At 35.6% G+C, this 19,286-nt stretch overlaps 1 pseudogene; it reads left to right on the forward strand.

The window, feature by feature from the left end:
• Positions 1-16,447, forward strand: part of LOC141336085 (uncharacterized) — a 39,472-nt pseudogene extending 23,025 nt beyond the window's left edge.
• Positions 16,448-19,286: the final 2,839 nt, after the last annotated feature.

Genomic DNA, 19,286 nt, shown 5'->3' on the forward strand with positions numbered 1-19,286 from the left:
AGCTCACAGTGGAAAGTCAATGAGAGTGGTGACTGCTGTGGCAGATTGTGTTCATATGCAGCATCCAGACGCTCCAGTACTTGTTGATATCAACTATTTTAAACTGGAAATAACAATGCTGGGTTTTAAGCGATATGTAAAGGGCCAATCAAAGAAGAGTAACTTGCTGCTAATTGTTTAGTAAATGTGGAGGGAGCATGTGTGTCCAGGATAAGGTCACTGGTTGCAAACTCGGATCATAATGTGGTACATCTTGTAGAAATTAGGGATGTCACAATACTCAATATAATATCGAACCGATCGGTACGACATCCACGGTTCAATACGCGCTTGTGATTTGCGGTTTTTCGGTTTTGCATCTAAATATCTTCCTTCCTTTTATTTCTCTTGGAATTTGCTGAATGTTTGCCCATGATTTCATGTGCTGAAATGAGAAAACGCTTCCCCTCTTATATTTGAAAAAAATAACGCAACACGCAGAGCATCTTCCATTCTAATGACATGCAATGATAAGCCTTTCTAAACCTGTTGTCCAACAAAAGTTATAAAATAAAGTTACAAAAACATTATAACTTGTTTTTAATTCACAACATCAGTCGAGTGTGTGAAATAACTTCCTTATGTTGTGATCTGATGTGGATTCTCATCACAGAATGAGGCAGACGATAAATTCTATACTCATATTCAATGTATGTCGATTAGCAATGGCTTATGAAAATACCCGAGATGGCTTGAAGAACACAGATAAACCATATATTATTGCAGACGAGTGTTTATTGTCCTTAGATTTCATCATTCAAAACGTTTACCGTTATATCTTGTTTTTAATAAGTTACAGCAATAGCGATGCTTTTATCCATATTAGAGAAGCTGGAACGGAACGTTGTTAGCGCTACTAATTTGATGCATATGTGTTTTGTTTTTTTGCACAAGGGCGCCCTCTGGCATCCAGTATGAATGAAACCCATTCTATTTTGCGTAAAAATCTAAAAAATTATACCTCTCTCAAAAGAAAAATGAAGCAGACACATACTAAACCACACTTTATCTAGTGTGCAGAGGTTTACAGGAGTATTTTGTTAAATTGTTCCAAAAAAACCCACACTGAAGTGGCAAGATATCAGAACCGAACCGAACCGAAAACCGTGGTTAAAAACCAAGGTACGTATTGAACCGTGGACTAACTGTATTGTTGCATCCCTAGTAGAAATGTATAAATCTAAGCTGAAAAGCAGTAAACCAGAGAAAAAAGCATTAACAGACTACATAGGTTTCTGTGTGCAGTCAGTGATGCCAACTAAGGAGATTACAGTCTGTCCGAATAATGAGATGTACATTACTAAAGATGTTAGGCATGTGATGAATCTAGAGAAAAATGCTTTTAAGAAGAAGGATACAACAGAATTAAATCCTCTAGAAAAGGAGATCAGATTGTCAACAACACAGAAACCTATAGTAGTAGATAATGAGATGGTCAGGGTTAATATTCTTAATCCATTCATACCTGAGTGGTCAGATCATTTAGTTGATGTTTGAACAAGTTTTTTTTTTTTTTTTGGAAGGCTATAGAAAGACTAGACAAATTTTTTAAACATTCTGCAGATGAGGATGAAATTGAATCTGAGGTGGCACAGTCAGATCAGAGGGATACCGATATTTCAGTCCAAATCGCATTCGGTTTAGTTTTTCGTGTTTAAAATCATATTCTGGGGGTGAAGGGGTCTGTCACTGCAGGGGGCTTCAGGGTGTCATAGGAAAAGTTATGTCTGACCCTTCTCACATTTTGTATGAGGCATATCACTTTTTGTCTTCAAGCAGAGGCTTAGAGTTGCAGATTATGTAAATCCTTTGTTTATAAGTCTGTAATATTTATAAATGAGAATTAGGGGTCTTGTAGGCCTCTGGGCTCCGGAAAGTAGAAAGGACTATACTAATGCACTGTAGCCATGTATTTGTATTGCTGTTATTGTTTTATTAAGTTGAGTCTATTGTACTGTTTGGTTATTCATTGGTGTGGAAGTGTATTGATGTGAAACAGTACACACTGTGAGATGCAAGAACATTTTTGGAAGAAATTCCAACAATAAAGTGTAATTAAGTGTAATTGAATGTACAGTTAGTCGGTCATAATGTTGATGTGTGTCTGTAGATGATCTGAATGTTGATGTGTGTGTTCTGCTCTCTTTCAGGTTTTCTGGCTGTAATCTCTCTGCTCAGTGTTGTGAGAGTTTGTCATCAGCTCTTCAATCCTCAAACTGTGTCCTGAGAGAGCTGGATCTGAGTAACAATCACCTGCAGGACTCTGGTGTAAAGATTATTTCTGATGGACTGAAGAGTCCAAACTGTCAGCTGCAGATACTGAGGTACTGAAGAACATACAAGAGATAATGTACAGTCAGCCGGTCATAATATTGATTGTGTTTGTCTGTAGATGATCTGACTGTGTGTGTCTGTAGGTTGTCAGGCTGTATGGTGACAGAGGAAGGCTGTGGTTATTTGTCTTCAGCTCTGAGTTCAAACCCCTCACACCTGAGAGAGCTGGATCTGAGCTACAATCACCCAGGAGAATCAGGAGTACAGCTGCTCAAACACAGACTGGAGGATCCAAACTATAAACTGCAGATACTCAAGTATGTCCAACACTGATTCTGACATACTAAATGTGTGTGTGTGTGTGTGTGTGTGTGTGTGTGTGTGTGTGTGTGTGTGTGTGTGTGTGTGTGTGTGTGTGATGCAGATCGACATTAATGTGTGTTTGTGTGTTTATAGTATGGATCATGGAGGAGAGATCAGGATGACAGCTGGAATACGAAAGTGTAGGTCTATAAACACACACTCTCTCACTCTCTCTCTCTCAATTCAATTCAATTCAATTCAAACAGCTTTATTGGCATGACAAAAGCACATTTTGCATTGCCAAAGCATACATAAGAATAGAGAATATATACAACAGATGGTAATTTGGAGCAATCAAGTAAATTGAAATAACATTTGAAGAAGTAAAATTGAAGGACGGACATTAGAACAAAGATAATAAATAGTAAAATCTGTGTAACTCTTTGTTCTGTCTCTGTCATTCCATGCACAAGAACATGGTCTATTACAGTAGCTCTGATTTAATCTGAAAAGACTGTTTTTGGTTTTGCTCTTACTCCTCTTTCTGCATCTGGTATTTGCACTCTTCTGTAACTCTCAAAACCACGGATGCAGCCTTGCCATCTGGCTTTGATTTTGTATATTTAAATATTTATAAACAAGTGTGAAGAATTTTGAATTATTGTGTGTAAATGACAACAGCCGTGTTGCGGTTGTGCTTCACTTTTGCTTTCTTGTGTTGCTGAGGATGTAATGAGGAAGAGGAAAGTAGATGAAGAGTCCTCAAGACAAGATGAATGTGGAGTTGCTGGTGTCTTTGGTGTCTGAACACAAAGAGCTTTTTGACAAACGCCAGAGCGACTACAAAAATCTGGATAAGAGGGAGTTTGTTATGGAGAGGAATTGCAGATCTGCTGCTTGAAAAATTCAACGTTCTGTTTCGCAGTTAACAAAAAAGTGTGTGAATGGTTTTGACAAGCACATAAATACTGGCTCTCTGTAATTACGGATAATTGTGTGCTAATTGAGCTCAAACTTTGCAGACTCAAGTGAACAATATTGAATGCTAGTGTTTCTAAATGACCACATGGTCTTTGAGGAGAAATGCAGAGATTTGTGTGTAGAGTTTTGCAGCAACAGTTCACCAAATCTGACTAAAGCAGGGGAATAGTGTTTATAGTTTAGGGAAATGGGTGTCATTTTTATGGTTTTGAAATTTTAGTTAAAAAGCCTGGTTATAGTGTTTTTGCAACTGAGAAAAACTGTAAATAGTAAAATATATCCCAATATTACTGGTCTTGCTGTATTTTGGATCACATAGATGCAGGTTTGGTGAGCAGAAGACAATAAAAATGAGGCACTGATCTATTAGTGTGGCATCTTCATCGCTTGTGTTTGAAAAAGGAAATCAAGATACTTCCTGAGATTTATGTGTTACATAGAGAATTGTGTGTTGTTTTGCAAAAAGTGCTTTACGAAATTAAAAACCGAGTCAAAGACTGAGAATTAGCGTATGGTTTTGCAGATTTGGTGTGTGCTTCTGGTGTTTGAGTGTCAGCTTTCACAAATTGTGTGACAAGTAAAGATTGTGTGTGTAAGCAGATGACAAAAACGGTAAGCTACATCCATATTAATCTAGATACATTGGAAAATGCAAGTATTTCTCAATATTTTGGCCTTTTATCCACACAAAGACTTATGGTTTTTCTGGCATTGTTGTTTTATATTATGACACAAATTGCACTTGCAAGTCCATCCATCTTCCACTTTAAAATTTTGTAAAAAGAAAAAAAAAAAAAAAAATTAAAGTAAATTCCATTTGGAAAAAAAAAATATATGTATAAAACAGTTCAAGCATATCACACATGTTACTTTAAACGTTTAACCTTGATAAATGCGCGCTGTTGGATGAATATCCAATCGTTTGTGTGGAGACTTGAAGGGAGCTGAAGCAGCTTGAAATGGAGGCACCAGTGCAATCACTTTTTGTGTGTGCGAAAACAATCAAAAAACATTTCTTCATTTTTACTCATAAAGGTAGGAGTAATACATCATTCTGACCTGTAACGTGTCTTTTTTTTTAGTGCACTCACAATAGCCTATAAACAACTTGTGGTGCGTTTATAAAATAAAGGAAAACAGAATGCGCTTTCTGCCGTCTGTTCTTGAACAGCATCGCTTCACAATGAACACAGAAAGCTTTAAATTACCACTCTAAAATGAAATAATTCAAATCGAAAATAGAACCGTTCATTATGTAATCTGTAAAGATGTAAAGATATTTCTATATAAAGGCACGTCCAAAGAAGAGATGGCGAGTAATTTATTTCTTCATCTCCATTACTGATAAATGTCTAAAATCTAAAAATTAGGAAAAGCCTAAAACAGGCCCGATTATATTTATTTTATAATTCTATTCAAATTAAAATTTTATAGAATATACTATAAAATTATAATTATAATTACAAATTATACTGGCATAAGGTATATTAAAACTTTAATTATTGTAGCTGTTTATATTTTCTGATTTTTATGTTTCCCTGTTCTAAATATCTTAAAATTTAGAGGATTTGCTGTAACGCAATTTTGTCCTATATGCAAATTATTTATTAGCCTATTAGTATTTTAATCCATACCGCAAATGCTTTAATAACACCTTTAAAAATTACTTTATTGCATCCAGATGCTTTTAAAGAACTTTTCAATATACATGTTATCTTATATCTTAAATGTTCTTGTATCTTAAATGTAAACCATGATTTCGATGTATTCCCTGTGTAATGAATCTCTTACTTAGCTACATTGTAGGTGCGTCTGAGCTTTGTTGTTTATGAATTTTTTTTTTTTTTTTTATCAAGAGTTGAAGCACTCAACAAAACTGATAAGACTCATTTGAACGCATTCCTAAACTCAACACAATCGTGTGTGATTGGTTATAATACAACAACATTGTAAAAACGCCTAAAAAGAATTACGGTGCAGATCTTAATGTAATGCCGCAATTGCTTTCTATTCATTTTCATTTTATTAGCAACAGACGCAATATATTGAATTTGTTTGTGCAGGGGAGTAGGGCCTATGTCCAATTTAGGTGCTTTTTTTTTTTGCCCCAGGTCCCGGTGGCCTTCCCTATAGCCTTACACACGCTCCGCCTATTGTTTATAATGTACAATCATTAAACACAATAAATAGCCTATACTATTTTAAATGGTTTTCAGAACAAAACAAGACAACAAAACAGTGTTTACATTTATTTCTGGCATCTCGTTGTCCTTTCCGTGAACTTTCGCAGAGCCGTGAACCGCAAATGAACCAACTCAGTAGCATTAGCTGTACCAAAGTTGACATATAACTGTTGTTTTTATTATATATATATATATAATATATATATATATATATATATATATATATATATATATATATATAATTTAAAATTCTTTATTGGGTTAAATTCCTTATTTGCTTGTCTTTCCTTATTTGCTTGTCTATTCACTTGTGCTTATATGACTATCATAAAATAACATGGTATGTCATTAATGAACCTTTTTAAATGCAAAAATAAAAAAAATAAAAACGTATAAAAATCGAGTGCTTGATAATGCCTAAATGTAAATCATAAAGCAAAGTATTAAAAATAGAAGCAGTCATGACCGGCAATACTGTTTTGAGCAACTAGAGCTAAAGAATTCGTTAAAAAGCCATTAGGGCATCTAGTGGTGAAAACATGGCATTACATAAGAGTATTTTCTTTCTCGCCACTAAATGCCTCCAATTTGCCTCGTTGCACTGGAAGAATAGGCATATTAAAAAACATTTTGTTTTTAAATGGCCATCCAAAATATGGAGCATTTTATTTAGAACCAAAATCAATGCACATTATGTGTTAATAATTTCTAGAAATTGCTGCAAACACAGCCAAACGTCTGTCCTGATTAATCTTATTCAAATATGTTCACAGCACGGAGTTTTTGGAACTATTGAGAGCTCCATGAACTACATGACCGTGTGGCACGAGATCAAAGCATGTCACAACTCTTTCTCAGCGGTTCTGGTACAGCGATATTACTCTGCAATATGCAGGTATGTCGTACACGTTTGTGTCTGTCATTTTGTTGGATGTCATTTTACACAATTGTAGCTATTCAGATTCAAAACACGGGTGCTTTGATCATTGTCTGTGTGTGCAAATCGGCATATTCAGCTTCTCACATCATAGCTGCCAGTTCAAATTTCAACTTACAAATAGGAATATTATAATGACAAGCGTGCACGTTCAAATCAACAAGCTCTCAAGTGTTGCCTCTGTTTTACCTTCATACCGTATTCTCTGTAAGCTGGCAAGTGCAAACATTTAATGTTCGATTGCAGCTCAAAATTAAGCTTATTTTGTTCATTTTAAAGCAAACTGGATTTTTCAGCTTATTTAATGGCAAATAACTAATGCAAATTGGATTACCACAAATGATCTGTGCTGAATTGGTCTGGTCTGGTTCTGTTCATCATTGATTGGATGAGAACCATTCAATATTACTGGCTATGGAAATCAATGGGTGTGACTCATTATACTATAAGCAAAGCGCCGTAAGTGACGCACGCTCTGCGCAACCAAAACGGCGTTTTTTACGGCGTTAAATGGCAAAATGAATGGCGTAAAAAGCGGCGCTTTTCTTGCACATTAAAACGCCGTAAAATACGGCGTCATTGACCTATTTTCGCGCGTTTTTTACGGCGTTTATAGTCACAACAGCGTATTTTGCGGCGCCAATGCTGTTTAAAACGCCGTATTTAAAGGCGTTTTGTATGTAAACGCGTTTCATCTATAGCGTAATTCTGACCCTTTTGGCTTGCCATAGGGACTGCACTATGGAACGCCGTTGGAGACTATAGGCTGTGATGACGTCACAGCTCCTCATGATTGGCCACATCCACCACGTGACGATGATCACACGTGTTTCGTGCATAACAAATCAATTTGCATGCCATTTCGTAAATAGTTTACGTTCTTTTGACTGCAGTACATTTTTTTTCCCTTAAATTCTTTATATTGGATTTGTGCATAAGTTTATTATTGTACTTTTTTCATACAGACCACTTATAGTATTCAGCTGCATATTTAAGTGATATTTTTTATGGAGTAACTAAAATGTCACAGACATTTAATGTAATGTGGTCAACACTGATTGATGCTGAAATCTGTAGTTTCTGCTTCACTTGCATGTGCTGCATTTCTTTCAACAAAAAAGGCATTTCTATAGCTTCCAGTTCATCTGCAATAAAGTAGGCAAACGCCACGTGATCTGCCATGTTTGAGGAAGCAACGAGATCCCCAACGTGTCCGACTTGACGGTGTTCTGAAATATTCGGTGCCTGAGATTTTCTGTGACACGGGGCGGAGCTAACATGAATATTCATTAGTTTCCTGTTTCATGTTAAAGTCCCCCTGAAATCAAAATTAAATTTTTTTAGCTTTTAGTATGAATATATTAGCCTTAAGGTGATCTATAAGCTAGTGTGCAGCAAAACAAAGGCAAAATTCGCATTTACAAGATATGGGCATTCAAAACTTACAGTCTCGTCACTTCCGCCAATATGAATCAACGATTTTGATGATATCACTGTGCACTTCAGTTTCTCATCAAATGTTCTGTCCAATCAAATGCTCTCTAGAGTCCGTAGTGTCCCACCCCCTACACAGAGACGCGGAGCAGATCATATGCGCTCATATGTGCGGACGGCATGTATTAAACTACACAGCCTTAGCATGATAATGATCACTATTTCGTTTTAGCAAGTTTCATATTGAATCTGTGGGGTAATTTATTAGTCTGTGGCTGTCATAAGCTTACAAACGCGGCTTTACCGAGTTCAACGGCTCTTCCCCGAGCAGATATTAATGGAACGCTATTGGCTATTCAAAATTAGTGGGCATGTTTTTGTTTCAGTTAAAAGTACGTCACCACATAGAATAACGCTGCGTGTTTCAAGGCACTTCAGTGGACCTTTAAAGCGCCACTAAAATTTTTAGTGCTCCTTGGACCATATAAACTGTTTTCGTTACTGTAAATTAATTTAATTTCAGCGTCGAACTAATTTAAGTTTTTTATTCCTTTAATTTTTAATTCCTTTAGATTGTTGATTTCATTTGTAGATTGTGTGCTGTAAGTTTGATTTGATATGACCTGAATAAAATGGCTTCATTTTAATATGTTGTATATACACTCACTGAAAATAATACTTGACATAGATATTATGCTTTTAATATGATTTAATTTAAGGACATGTTCTAACTAATGAGCCTATAGGCATTTGTAGGACAGCGTTTTAGTGCCACATAAAAAAAAAATCTAAGATTACAAGATTAAGGTTGTAATATTTTGAGAATAAAGACAAAGTACTACAAAAATGAAGTTGAAATACTACGAGAATAAAGTCAAAATATTACAAGAATAAAGTCGAAATACAAAAATAAAGTTGAAATATTACGATAATAAAGCCGGAATATTACGAGAATAGAGTCGAAATGTTTCAAGAATTTAAATCATAGAAATTAAAGTTATAACTCAGTTAAATTTAGAGTAGGCTATAGCCTATTTTGCGCATGCAAAGGCCTGGATTGATGCCTCCGAGTGGCCGCATCATTTTACCGGGATGAGGAAGAGCCATTTTACTGACTTGCGAAAACAGCTTAATATTAAAAATATTTTATATTTATTAAAAGACTGAACAGGACCAACTTTTTATTCAGCTCATACACCCATTGGACATTCCTTTGGGGGGCGCTAGCTCTCTTATTTGACTATTTTAAGTAAGGGATAATGCACAGGCAGCCGGTAGTTATCGCAGAAGTAAGCCCCGATAGTGTGATCAGGAGGGTCTTGTATCACACTGAAGGGGCTTATTTCGCGATAACTACCGGCTGCCTGTGCATTATCCCGCTTATTACACGGCTACTTGCCACATAAGGAAAAAAAACTGGACATGAATATGAATTTGAAACCTTTTATTTTTATCCTTCCGCGAAACGATATAGTACCACGTGACTAACATTCAAACTATGTACGTTAGTAAGACAATTTAAATAGATTAATGTCGAAATTTTCCATTGTTAATTGTGGTTGTCCAGTGTTTGTCACAAGATGGCGCCAAACGGTAATCTTTGTTGGCACGGAGGGATTTTAAACATACAAGTAGTACCGGCTATGCGTTATTACTTTGGAGCGGTGATTATTTGAAAAGAACGAACCTGCAAATGTCTCAACTGACCAATCAGAATCAAGCATTCCAAAGAGCGTGTAATAATACACTACAAATATATACACTACGAAAAAAATCATTTTCTTACTTAGAATTTTTGTCTTGTATTTAGCCAAAATATTTAACAATTTTTAAATCAAGAAGGATATTCTAGTAAAAAAAATGGACTTGTTTTTAGAAAGAACAAGTCGAAATTAAATGAGTTTTTGCTTAGAAAAAGCTAAATAATCTGCCATTGGGGTAAGCAAATAAACAAGACTCAAACAAGTAAGAAATTCTTTTTTTTTTTTTTTTTCGCAGTGTATGTGGGATTATTAGCAGAAATATATTGTGTCATACGGGGACAGTATGCTGGGAAATAATATGTTTTAGATGGCATTCGTTGTTTGTAATATAAAACATTTCTAATATAAAGTCTCAAAATCTTTGAAAATTCTTATCAAAATTCTTTGTGAAAATTCCTCCACCTGCTCCGCAAAAATGTCTGTGGCGTCCAATCTTTTATTCCCCACATTTTTATTAAATTAAATAATATTTTGACTTTATTCTTGTAATATTTTGACATTATTATCGTAATATTTTGTCTTTATTCTCATAATATTTCGACTATATTATCGACATATTAATCTCGTAATTTTACAATTTTTTTATGTGGCACTAAAACGCTATCGTAAAAAACGCTGTGGTATATTTAAGTCATTTTTGCTTTGTGCTGATGTTTTACTTCGAGAGTCTGTAAAACTGTTGATAACTGGTATAAAATGCATCTTTGATGAAAAAATAAAGTTTCCGCTGTGATATTTCTGTCGTTCCTTATTTTTGGCTTAGTTGGTAGCATACATAACTTCAACCAGACTTTAATATTAAATTAATGGTTCTATTAATGTTTCTCTTTTTCATGAATTCATTAATGGTGAAGTCAGAATCCATGCTTTTATTTCAAAATGTTCTACAATTCTACAGTACAAGCTTACGTTACTTCAAAGTAACTTCATATATATACATATATATACATATATATATATATATATATATATATATATATATATATACGGAGGATGATAATCATTTGATTGTATTAAATGCCAACTAAAGTGCAAATTAATATAGTCCATGCTACATTTTAATTAATTTTACTCTGTGAATAAAGTAAAAAAAAAGCAAGTAAAATATCTTAATTTATTTAACAGCTGAACCAGCAATAAAAGTATGAAGGTATTTTTGGTGCACAACTACTGAACACATGTGAGAGCGGAATCTGTAGAGCACACCCACACATGTGTGTCAATAAATTTGAAGTCACAGAGGAAATTTTTTTAGGAGTTGTAAACTTGTAGATTTTTTTCCTCTCCTACAAACACAACACAACAGTTACACCTTCACACATTCTTCACTGCAGGTGCACAAATCCTATTCTACGAATCACACATGAAGAAACTCATACGCTCACATTTTTTGTCCAGTTGCTGCAGTGAATATGGTGCAAAACGCATTCACACACCCGTATCAAAAATGTGAAGTCACGGACAAATTTTACACACCCGCAAATTAATATGTGAATCCATACAATGAGAGTTGCAAACTTGTAGAATATCTGGTCACAAATGCATTACTTTTCTTGGATAGTTTTCTAACATAATCGCAAGTCCAATTACTACAACTGCTTGAATCTGCTGCTACGAGTCTCAAACGCAGATTTTTCGCCTTCAAATGACAAGTTCCGCGCGCTCTCACTTTTGCACCATATACTCCGTGAAATGTGGAGCAAAAGTGATCTGTGCATCTGTGAGGCAGCGGCAGGCCCTGTTCAGAGAGCAGAGAATTTCGGCCAATCAGAAGAGCTCGTTTGAGCCGTCGGCGCGCGACCGAGAAAGCGGGAAAAAAAACGTGACCATCTTCTCGCGCTGGCGATGTGAAGAAACAATAAAGCTATGCTTTTTTCTCATCTTCCCCCTGGAATCATTCACCGTTATACATTTGTTTAAGTAGTTTTAATATATGCGCTGGTTATTCTCTGTGACTTCAAATTTATTGACACACATGTGTGGGTGTGCTCTACAGCTACACATTTCACTCTCACATATGTTCAGTAGTTTTGCACCAAAAATACCTTCATATAAAAGGAATGTTGGACATGATTGATCACAAATCAAACTTTATTATGCCAAATCAAATGCATAAGTATATTCTGTACAAATCAAATCAAATCAAGCCATTTAAAACGCACTCAAATGTAAAACCGAAGTAGGGTAAATGACAAAAAGACGAGAGTTGTTGGCTTTATTAGGCTATATGATGCATATTCTAACAATAAATTTGGATCTGGATTTCTTATGTAATTAATAAATGTCTGTGCGCAATATATATTAGCTCGAAACTGAAATTAAATTACGTTACAGAAAGCTGTATTTTTTGAATCAGGAGCACTAATATTTAAGTGCAACTTTAAGACGAAACTCATGAACAACAGGAAATACATGAATATTCATGTTAGCCCCGCCCAGTGTCACAGAAAATCTCAAACACTGAATATTTCAGAACACCGGCTCCATTTTCAGCTCCTCCCGACTGCTTTCGGCTAATCCCGCTGATCGGTCTGTGCAGCGCAGCATGAGCTCGAACACACCTATATTCTCCTCACAGACGGGATCGCGGACTCCATTCTATTTTGGACCAATAGATCAAAAGTTGGTCTGTTAATTAATTCCGATCGCGATATGGACTAGTGTCTGTGAAAACTGAAATGCAAAAGGACCGTTTCAATAAGAATCCTGCATGTTCCGTTTGCCTCTATATGTATGAATAGAGGAGACTTGTTTTATTTTCACTACACGCATACTGAAGCGCACGTGTCACTTTTTGTCGTTTCATTAGTGAAACTAGCATCATTCATACTGTATTACACACTGAAACTTCACGGCAACCTGTCAAAATAAAAGTACAGTTTAACATGTAACAGAACAATTTTAGTCTTGTATTACTGTACAGTATAATGCAGGTGTTTATATGTTCACATTTAAATAATTTACATAAAACAATATATATGATAAAAAATAAAATAAAAAGAGTCACCACTTAATTGTTGAGAAAATACTATTATTATTAAACCTTTTTATAACTGTATATATTTTTTCTCCTATGTATTAATTTTAACAGTAAAGCTCCAATTATCTTTATTTTTAAAAATAAATCAGTGATTTTGCTTTCATTTGATTATCAGAAAAATTAAAAGAAAAATTTCTGAAAAAAGCAATAGATTGTAGGGCCCTATTGTTCAAAATGTTGAAAGTTTTGGACTTATTTTTTCACTGAAATAAATGTTTTCGTTATTACAGAAAGTAGGCTAAAGTACCGGGAAAGGTGTAACGTTGGCTACTGGCAACCAGCAATCTGTGCAGAAATAAATATTATCAGCCAAGTACTTTGCAACAACCTCTGACCTGTGATCAAGCCGTACTTCTGGGCCATACATTAGCTTGACCATTCACTTCATCCACAATGAATGGGGTTTGAATTGAAGATTAAGAGATAATTAAGTGTATATTGTGACTTTAGACTTATGTTTACATTACATTATTTGAGTTTTCCATGGTTGTTGACATTTCTGTCTTAATAACTGAGGGGATTATGATCAGAGGCAGGTTAAGTTTAAAATAAAAATGCTTGAGTGTAATATTTTTTTCTCCTGGTCCTTATTTTAAATGGGTCATAAAAATATCAATAATTATTGATATCGACCGATATGAAACACTGATATCGTGATATAGTTTTCAGCCATATCGCCCAGCCCTAATATATATATATATATATATATATATTAGGGCTGTCAAACGATTAATCGCATCCAAAATAAAAGTTTATGTTTACATACTAAATGTGTGTTTACTGTGTATATTTATTATGTATATATAAATACACACACATACATGTATAGACTTAAAAAAATACTTATATGTATGGATAGTTATACTTGTATTTAATTTAGATTATATATAGAATTATAAATATTTTATATATAAATCTAAAACAGTTTTCTTTAATATACATGTTTGTGTGTGTATTTATACATACATTATATATACACACAGTACACACACATACAGTATGTAATCATAAACTTTTATTTTGGATGTGATTAATCGCGATTAATCGTTTGACAGCCCTAATATATATATAAATTTTAGAAGTATATTTATACATTTAAAATATACTGTGAAAAAATATATACTGTATGTGTGTGTGTGTGTGTGTGTGTGTGTGTGTGTGTATATATATATGTATATGTACACACAAAGTGAAAGTCGTGACATATTGTATAAACAAAAAATGGCCAAGAAAAACATTTCCTAAAATATATTTAAGTACAAATATTTATATATTTATTCTCATATTTCTGGGAGAGCTCATGTTGAACAAACTCTGGTGTATTGAGCAGATTCTGAATAAATGACTCTGATTGGCCGTTGTGTTCACACTCTCAACAAACTCGTCTGTGATTGGCTCCAATGATCAACGCTGCAGAAACACACTGTAAATAGAAAGTGTTGATGTTGTTCACAGTCACACAAACACACACAGGATCATCTGAAAACCAAAGCGAGCCGCTGCTGCAGAAACCTGCTATCGTTATGCTTTAACATTTAAACCAGCTTTCTCTATATTAGTGAACACATCTGTGAATAGTGAGGACATTCTGGACAAATCTAGTCAAAGCTGTAAACACACACAGACATCTTCACTGTTGAGCTGTTCTTGATGTTTCTCTCTTCTTGTGTTCAGATGCCTGTGATCTCACTCTGGATCCAAACACAGCAAACACTCGACTCGTTCTGTCTGATGACAACAGGAAGATCACATTTGTGGAATATCATCAGCCGTATCCTGATCATCCAGACAGATTTGATCAATATCCTCAGGTTCTGTGTGTTGAGAGTCTGACTGGACGCTGTTACTGGGAGACTGAATGGAGCGGAGATAATGCTGATATATCAGTGTCATATAAAGGAATCAACAGGAAAGGAGAGAGTAAAGACTGTCAGTTTGGATTTAATGTCAAATCCTGGAGTCTTATGTGCTCTGATCACAGATTCACTGTCTATCACAATAAGAACTACACTGATATACCTGACATCAGTTCATCCTCTAATAGAGTAGGAGTGTATGTGGACGTGTCGATCGGCTCTCTGTCCTTCTACAGAGTCTCTGACACACACACACTCACACACTTACACACATTCAACACCACATTCACTGAACCACTCTGTGCTGGATTTTGGGTTTATCCTGATTCCTCAGTGTCTCTGTGTGATATTAAACGATAGAGAGACTGTCTGTAAATCCTCTTTCTGATGTTTGTGGTTTTCTCTGTTGGGAAGAGATAAAATTAGTCCATTTTACTGTTGATTATCAGTTGGCCCCATTAACCCTTTAGATAGGCCTTTGCAAAAAAAAAAAAAGCTTAGTTTTACATTGAGATCTATGGAGTATAACGGCATATTATAGTGTGTGTGTGTGTGTGTGTGTGTGTGTGTGTGTGTGTGTGTGTGTGTGTGTGTGTGTGTGTGTGAGAGACCTTCAAGAGAAAATCAAAATAAGCACCTCAGCTCTCAGAACTATATGGTAAACATAAATATACTTGCTTTGTTTATTTGTTTACTTCATGTAGTTCTGAGAGCTAAAAATCTGATGCTGCGCCAAAACTAACAATGCATGAAAGACAATGTTCTTACTAATCTTTCACATGTCCAAGACTGTTAAATAGGTTTAAAAAAAATCCAGTCAACAATTACCTTTTATATTGGAAATAAGTCAGTTTTTTTAACCAAAATCAGTGACATCATTTATGACCTTGCCATTTAAAGAGTCAAAATCCTGAACTGTTTCAAAAGATTTGGTAGTTTTGATCAGGACTAAGGTTGATTAAGAGGTTTATGCAAAACAAATAAACAAAAAATATATTTATCTGATAAATTTTTACAGCAGTTTAATTCAGTGGATGTTTTAATCCACAAACATAATGAGAGGTTAGTAAATTTGCCCAGAGCATACGGTTAAGTTTTTTTTTAAAATGTCAAAGCATTTTCTTAAAATATGTGTCAAAATAAGATGTCTCACAAAAAATCATTTAATTTGCTTTAACAGAGAAAAAGTTAAGACTCAACAGCATCCCTCAGTGGACGGAAACATCCCCAACAACACATAAGGGTTAAGAAACATTAAAATAATAACACAAAAATCCATGTCTTGACTCGTTTAAGTGACAGCAGTTTTCTGAGGTTCTCCTGAGCCCATGTGGCTATACAGTAGTCAACATTTGAAGAGGATCAAAAAAAGTTCATCAAAGTTGTCATAGGACAAGAACGGGTATTATTTTAGTTTTAGGACAACTGATAAAAGGTTTTGATCCACTTCAAATGTTGACTACTGTAACGCTGTTTCTCATGCCATTTGAGGCTCAAACGTCACATTCAGGAGTTTTCTCTGTACGAACTGACATTTATCTGGATTCCCTGAATCTTTTCACAATATGTGACACTGGACCACAAAAAAAACAGTCATAAGGGTCAATAAAAATAAATAGAAAAGCTGAATAAATCAGCTTCCCATTGATGTCTGGTTTGTTAGGACAGGACAATATTTGCCTGAGATACAGCTATTGAAAATCTGGAATCTGAGGGTGCAAAAAAATCTAAATATTGAGTAAATCGCCTTTAAAGCTGTCCAAATGAAGTTCTCAGCAATGCATATTACTCATCAAAAATAGGTTTTGATATATTTATGGTAGGAAATGTACAAAGCATCTTTATGCAATATCCTAATGATTTTTGGCTTAAATTTCTTTTTATATTTTTGACCCATACCATGTATTATTGTCTATTGCTACAAATATTCCTGTGCTACTTAAGACTGGTTTTGTGCCAGAGTTACATATTATGAATGGTAGTCGGTAAAATACCCAAATACAAATATGATTTCACTATTCTCCCATGAAATCTGGCACAAAGTGGTGAGGCATGACCCATCTTTTGCTTCACAGCTTCACTATTAGTAGAAAGACAGCCATTTTTAGATGCATCAGGCACTTCTTCTCCTCTGTGTCGTGTATTAGTTATTTGTAAGAGATGAGCATTCATACAGTAAAGCAGCGGAGTATCTCAATGTCTCTGGTGATGCTCAGAGTCTAGGAACAAAAGCTCATTTCAGTTGTGTTTATTCTGAACAGTTTTTAGATACATTAAAAAATCTGCTCACATTTATGAAAGTTTGTGCTGTAAAAACATTCATAGAAATAGGTGTCAATCAGCTCAGCCAATCACAGATGAGCTGGACGGAGTCAAAGCAGGAAGGCCTCTGAACTTCAGGCATTTCTCAGTCGCTCTGCTTGATGTGAATGAAGCAGAGACCAGGATGATCACCGCTCTTGCTGTAAACACACACAGAACATCAGTCTTTCTGAAACTAACTCATACACTTATGTGTGTGTGTGTGTGTGTGTGTGTGTGTGTGTGTGTGTGTGTGTGTGTGTGTGTCAGACGGACCTTCTGTATCCGGGCAGGATCACAACACTCAGACAGTTGTCCTCCAGCGCTCTGAACACTTTCCCCACTCTTGCATCCAGTTTCTTCATCTTCCGCTCCAGCAGTTGCTCCTGAGGGTCACATGACACCAATAATCAGAGACAGAGAACATTTAGGCCACGCCCACTGGAGAAACAATCCAGTGCTCTCCATTGACTTGTATTGCGGGAAGCGGACTCCTTGTCATTTCTGACTTATAACAAAAAACAGAACAATGTCTAAAAGCTGCTATGAGACAGGTGTACAGTAAACAAACTAAAAAACACACAACTACGTTTTTATAAGCTGTTGACAAAAAATGAGAGTTTAAAGACACAAATAGTTGTAGATGTCAGGGTATTTCACGTTGGGCCGTTCAGATCATTTCTCCAACAAAAGGAAGGTCAGGAAAAGGAGCACTGATGTAGACCAATACGATTGAGTTTCTCAATATATCTCCTCCTTTTCAGGGTGGTGAAATAGTCCTTTGACATGGTTAGAAATAATGAATGTGTGAACAGTTTGCAATACACTTATTTACTGTCCTGGTATATTTAGCAAAAAAAAAAAGTATATTGTTACTTTGGTTTGCATCACAGGCTCCATCTTTCAAAATGTGGATATCACAGATTGCCGCTTGAAAGCTCACTTATGATAAACATCAAAAATCTGACAAATTCTGGCTGATCCTTTGGGAATATATAAAAACGCTCTTCTGATGTACAATCTTTTATTTTCCTTAAATTTTTCTTTAATGCTTTATTTAAGAACTGCTTTGAAATGGTGTGACCCTTTTTTATCAAGTCTTTTCTTTGCTTTTTTCCATTATTTTTTAGGGGTTTGAACATTCTGTAACATATATATATAGTCTGATATTGTTAATGTTATTTGTTTCTGTGGGCAAACAATTAAATAAATAAATAAATAAATAAATAATGATTGTTTACTGTCGCCGTTAAATTTCCCTCCAGCAGACATAGCTCTGAGTAATAAGACACATTGGGCTACTTATTGCATTCTCATTTATTTTTTAGGTCGACAGCTTATAAAAATGTAGTCGTGTCTTTTTTTAGCTTGTTTACTGTTCACTTTGTCTCATCGCAGCTTTTAGACATGGCTCTGATTTTTGTTATAAGTCAGAAATGACAAGGAGGCAGCTTCTCGTAATACAAAGTCAATGGAGAGCACTGGATTGTTTTCCCCTGATGGACGTAGTTTTCAGATTATGTCTCTATGCAGGAGAGCATTATGAGATGATAAAGATAGAGTTTGTGTTTGATTGACAGCTGTCACTCACGTCACACTCCTCCCCCTGCTCGTCTGTGTTTGGGCTGGTTTCCGTGGTAACAGGGCACGAGTGTATCCATGAGGTCAAGTGGGGCGGAGTCAGAGCGTGACACACTGACAGCTTCCTGTTGTTCTGGAGAGCGTGGTCCACTGCGGCCTGAGCGCTTTCAGCACACTCGAACCCTAGCAATAACACATAAACACCCGAGTCATTCACCATTCACACATTAACACACTCTGGTGGATTGATACGCACTGATGAAGGCCTGTCTGTTGCGTTTCCCAGAATGATCTGTAGCGCTGATGTGTTGAATAGAGCCGAACCGTCTGAAGGTCTGGAGCTGGTCTTCATGCCGATGCGGTTTGGAGGATAGATTACACACGTAGATGAGGTTAGCGTTGAGAGGATCGTTCTGACGCTCAGAGAGACGCTCGTCCAGATCCAGACACATCTGGTGTACGGGACGCCGCACCTGCGCTCACATAACCCTCATCACATCACAGACTATTACAATAACTATATCAGTACCAATAATCATAACCAGTGCTGGGGTAACGTGTTACAAGTAACGCAACTTACCTAATAATGTTACT

Source organism: Garra rufa, chromosome 6 (genome assembly GCF_049309525.1).
Source record: "Garra rufa chromosome 6, GarRuf1.0, whole genome shotgun sequence".
Taxonomy (NCBI): domain Eukaryota; kingdom Metazoa; phylum Chordata; class Actinopteri; order Cypriniformes; family Cyprinidae; genus Garra; species Garra rufa.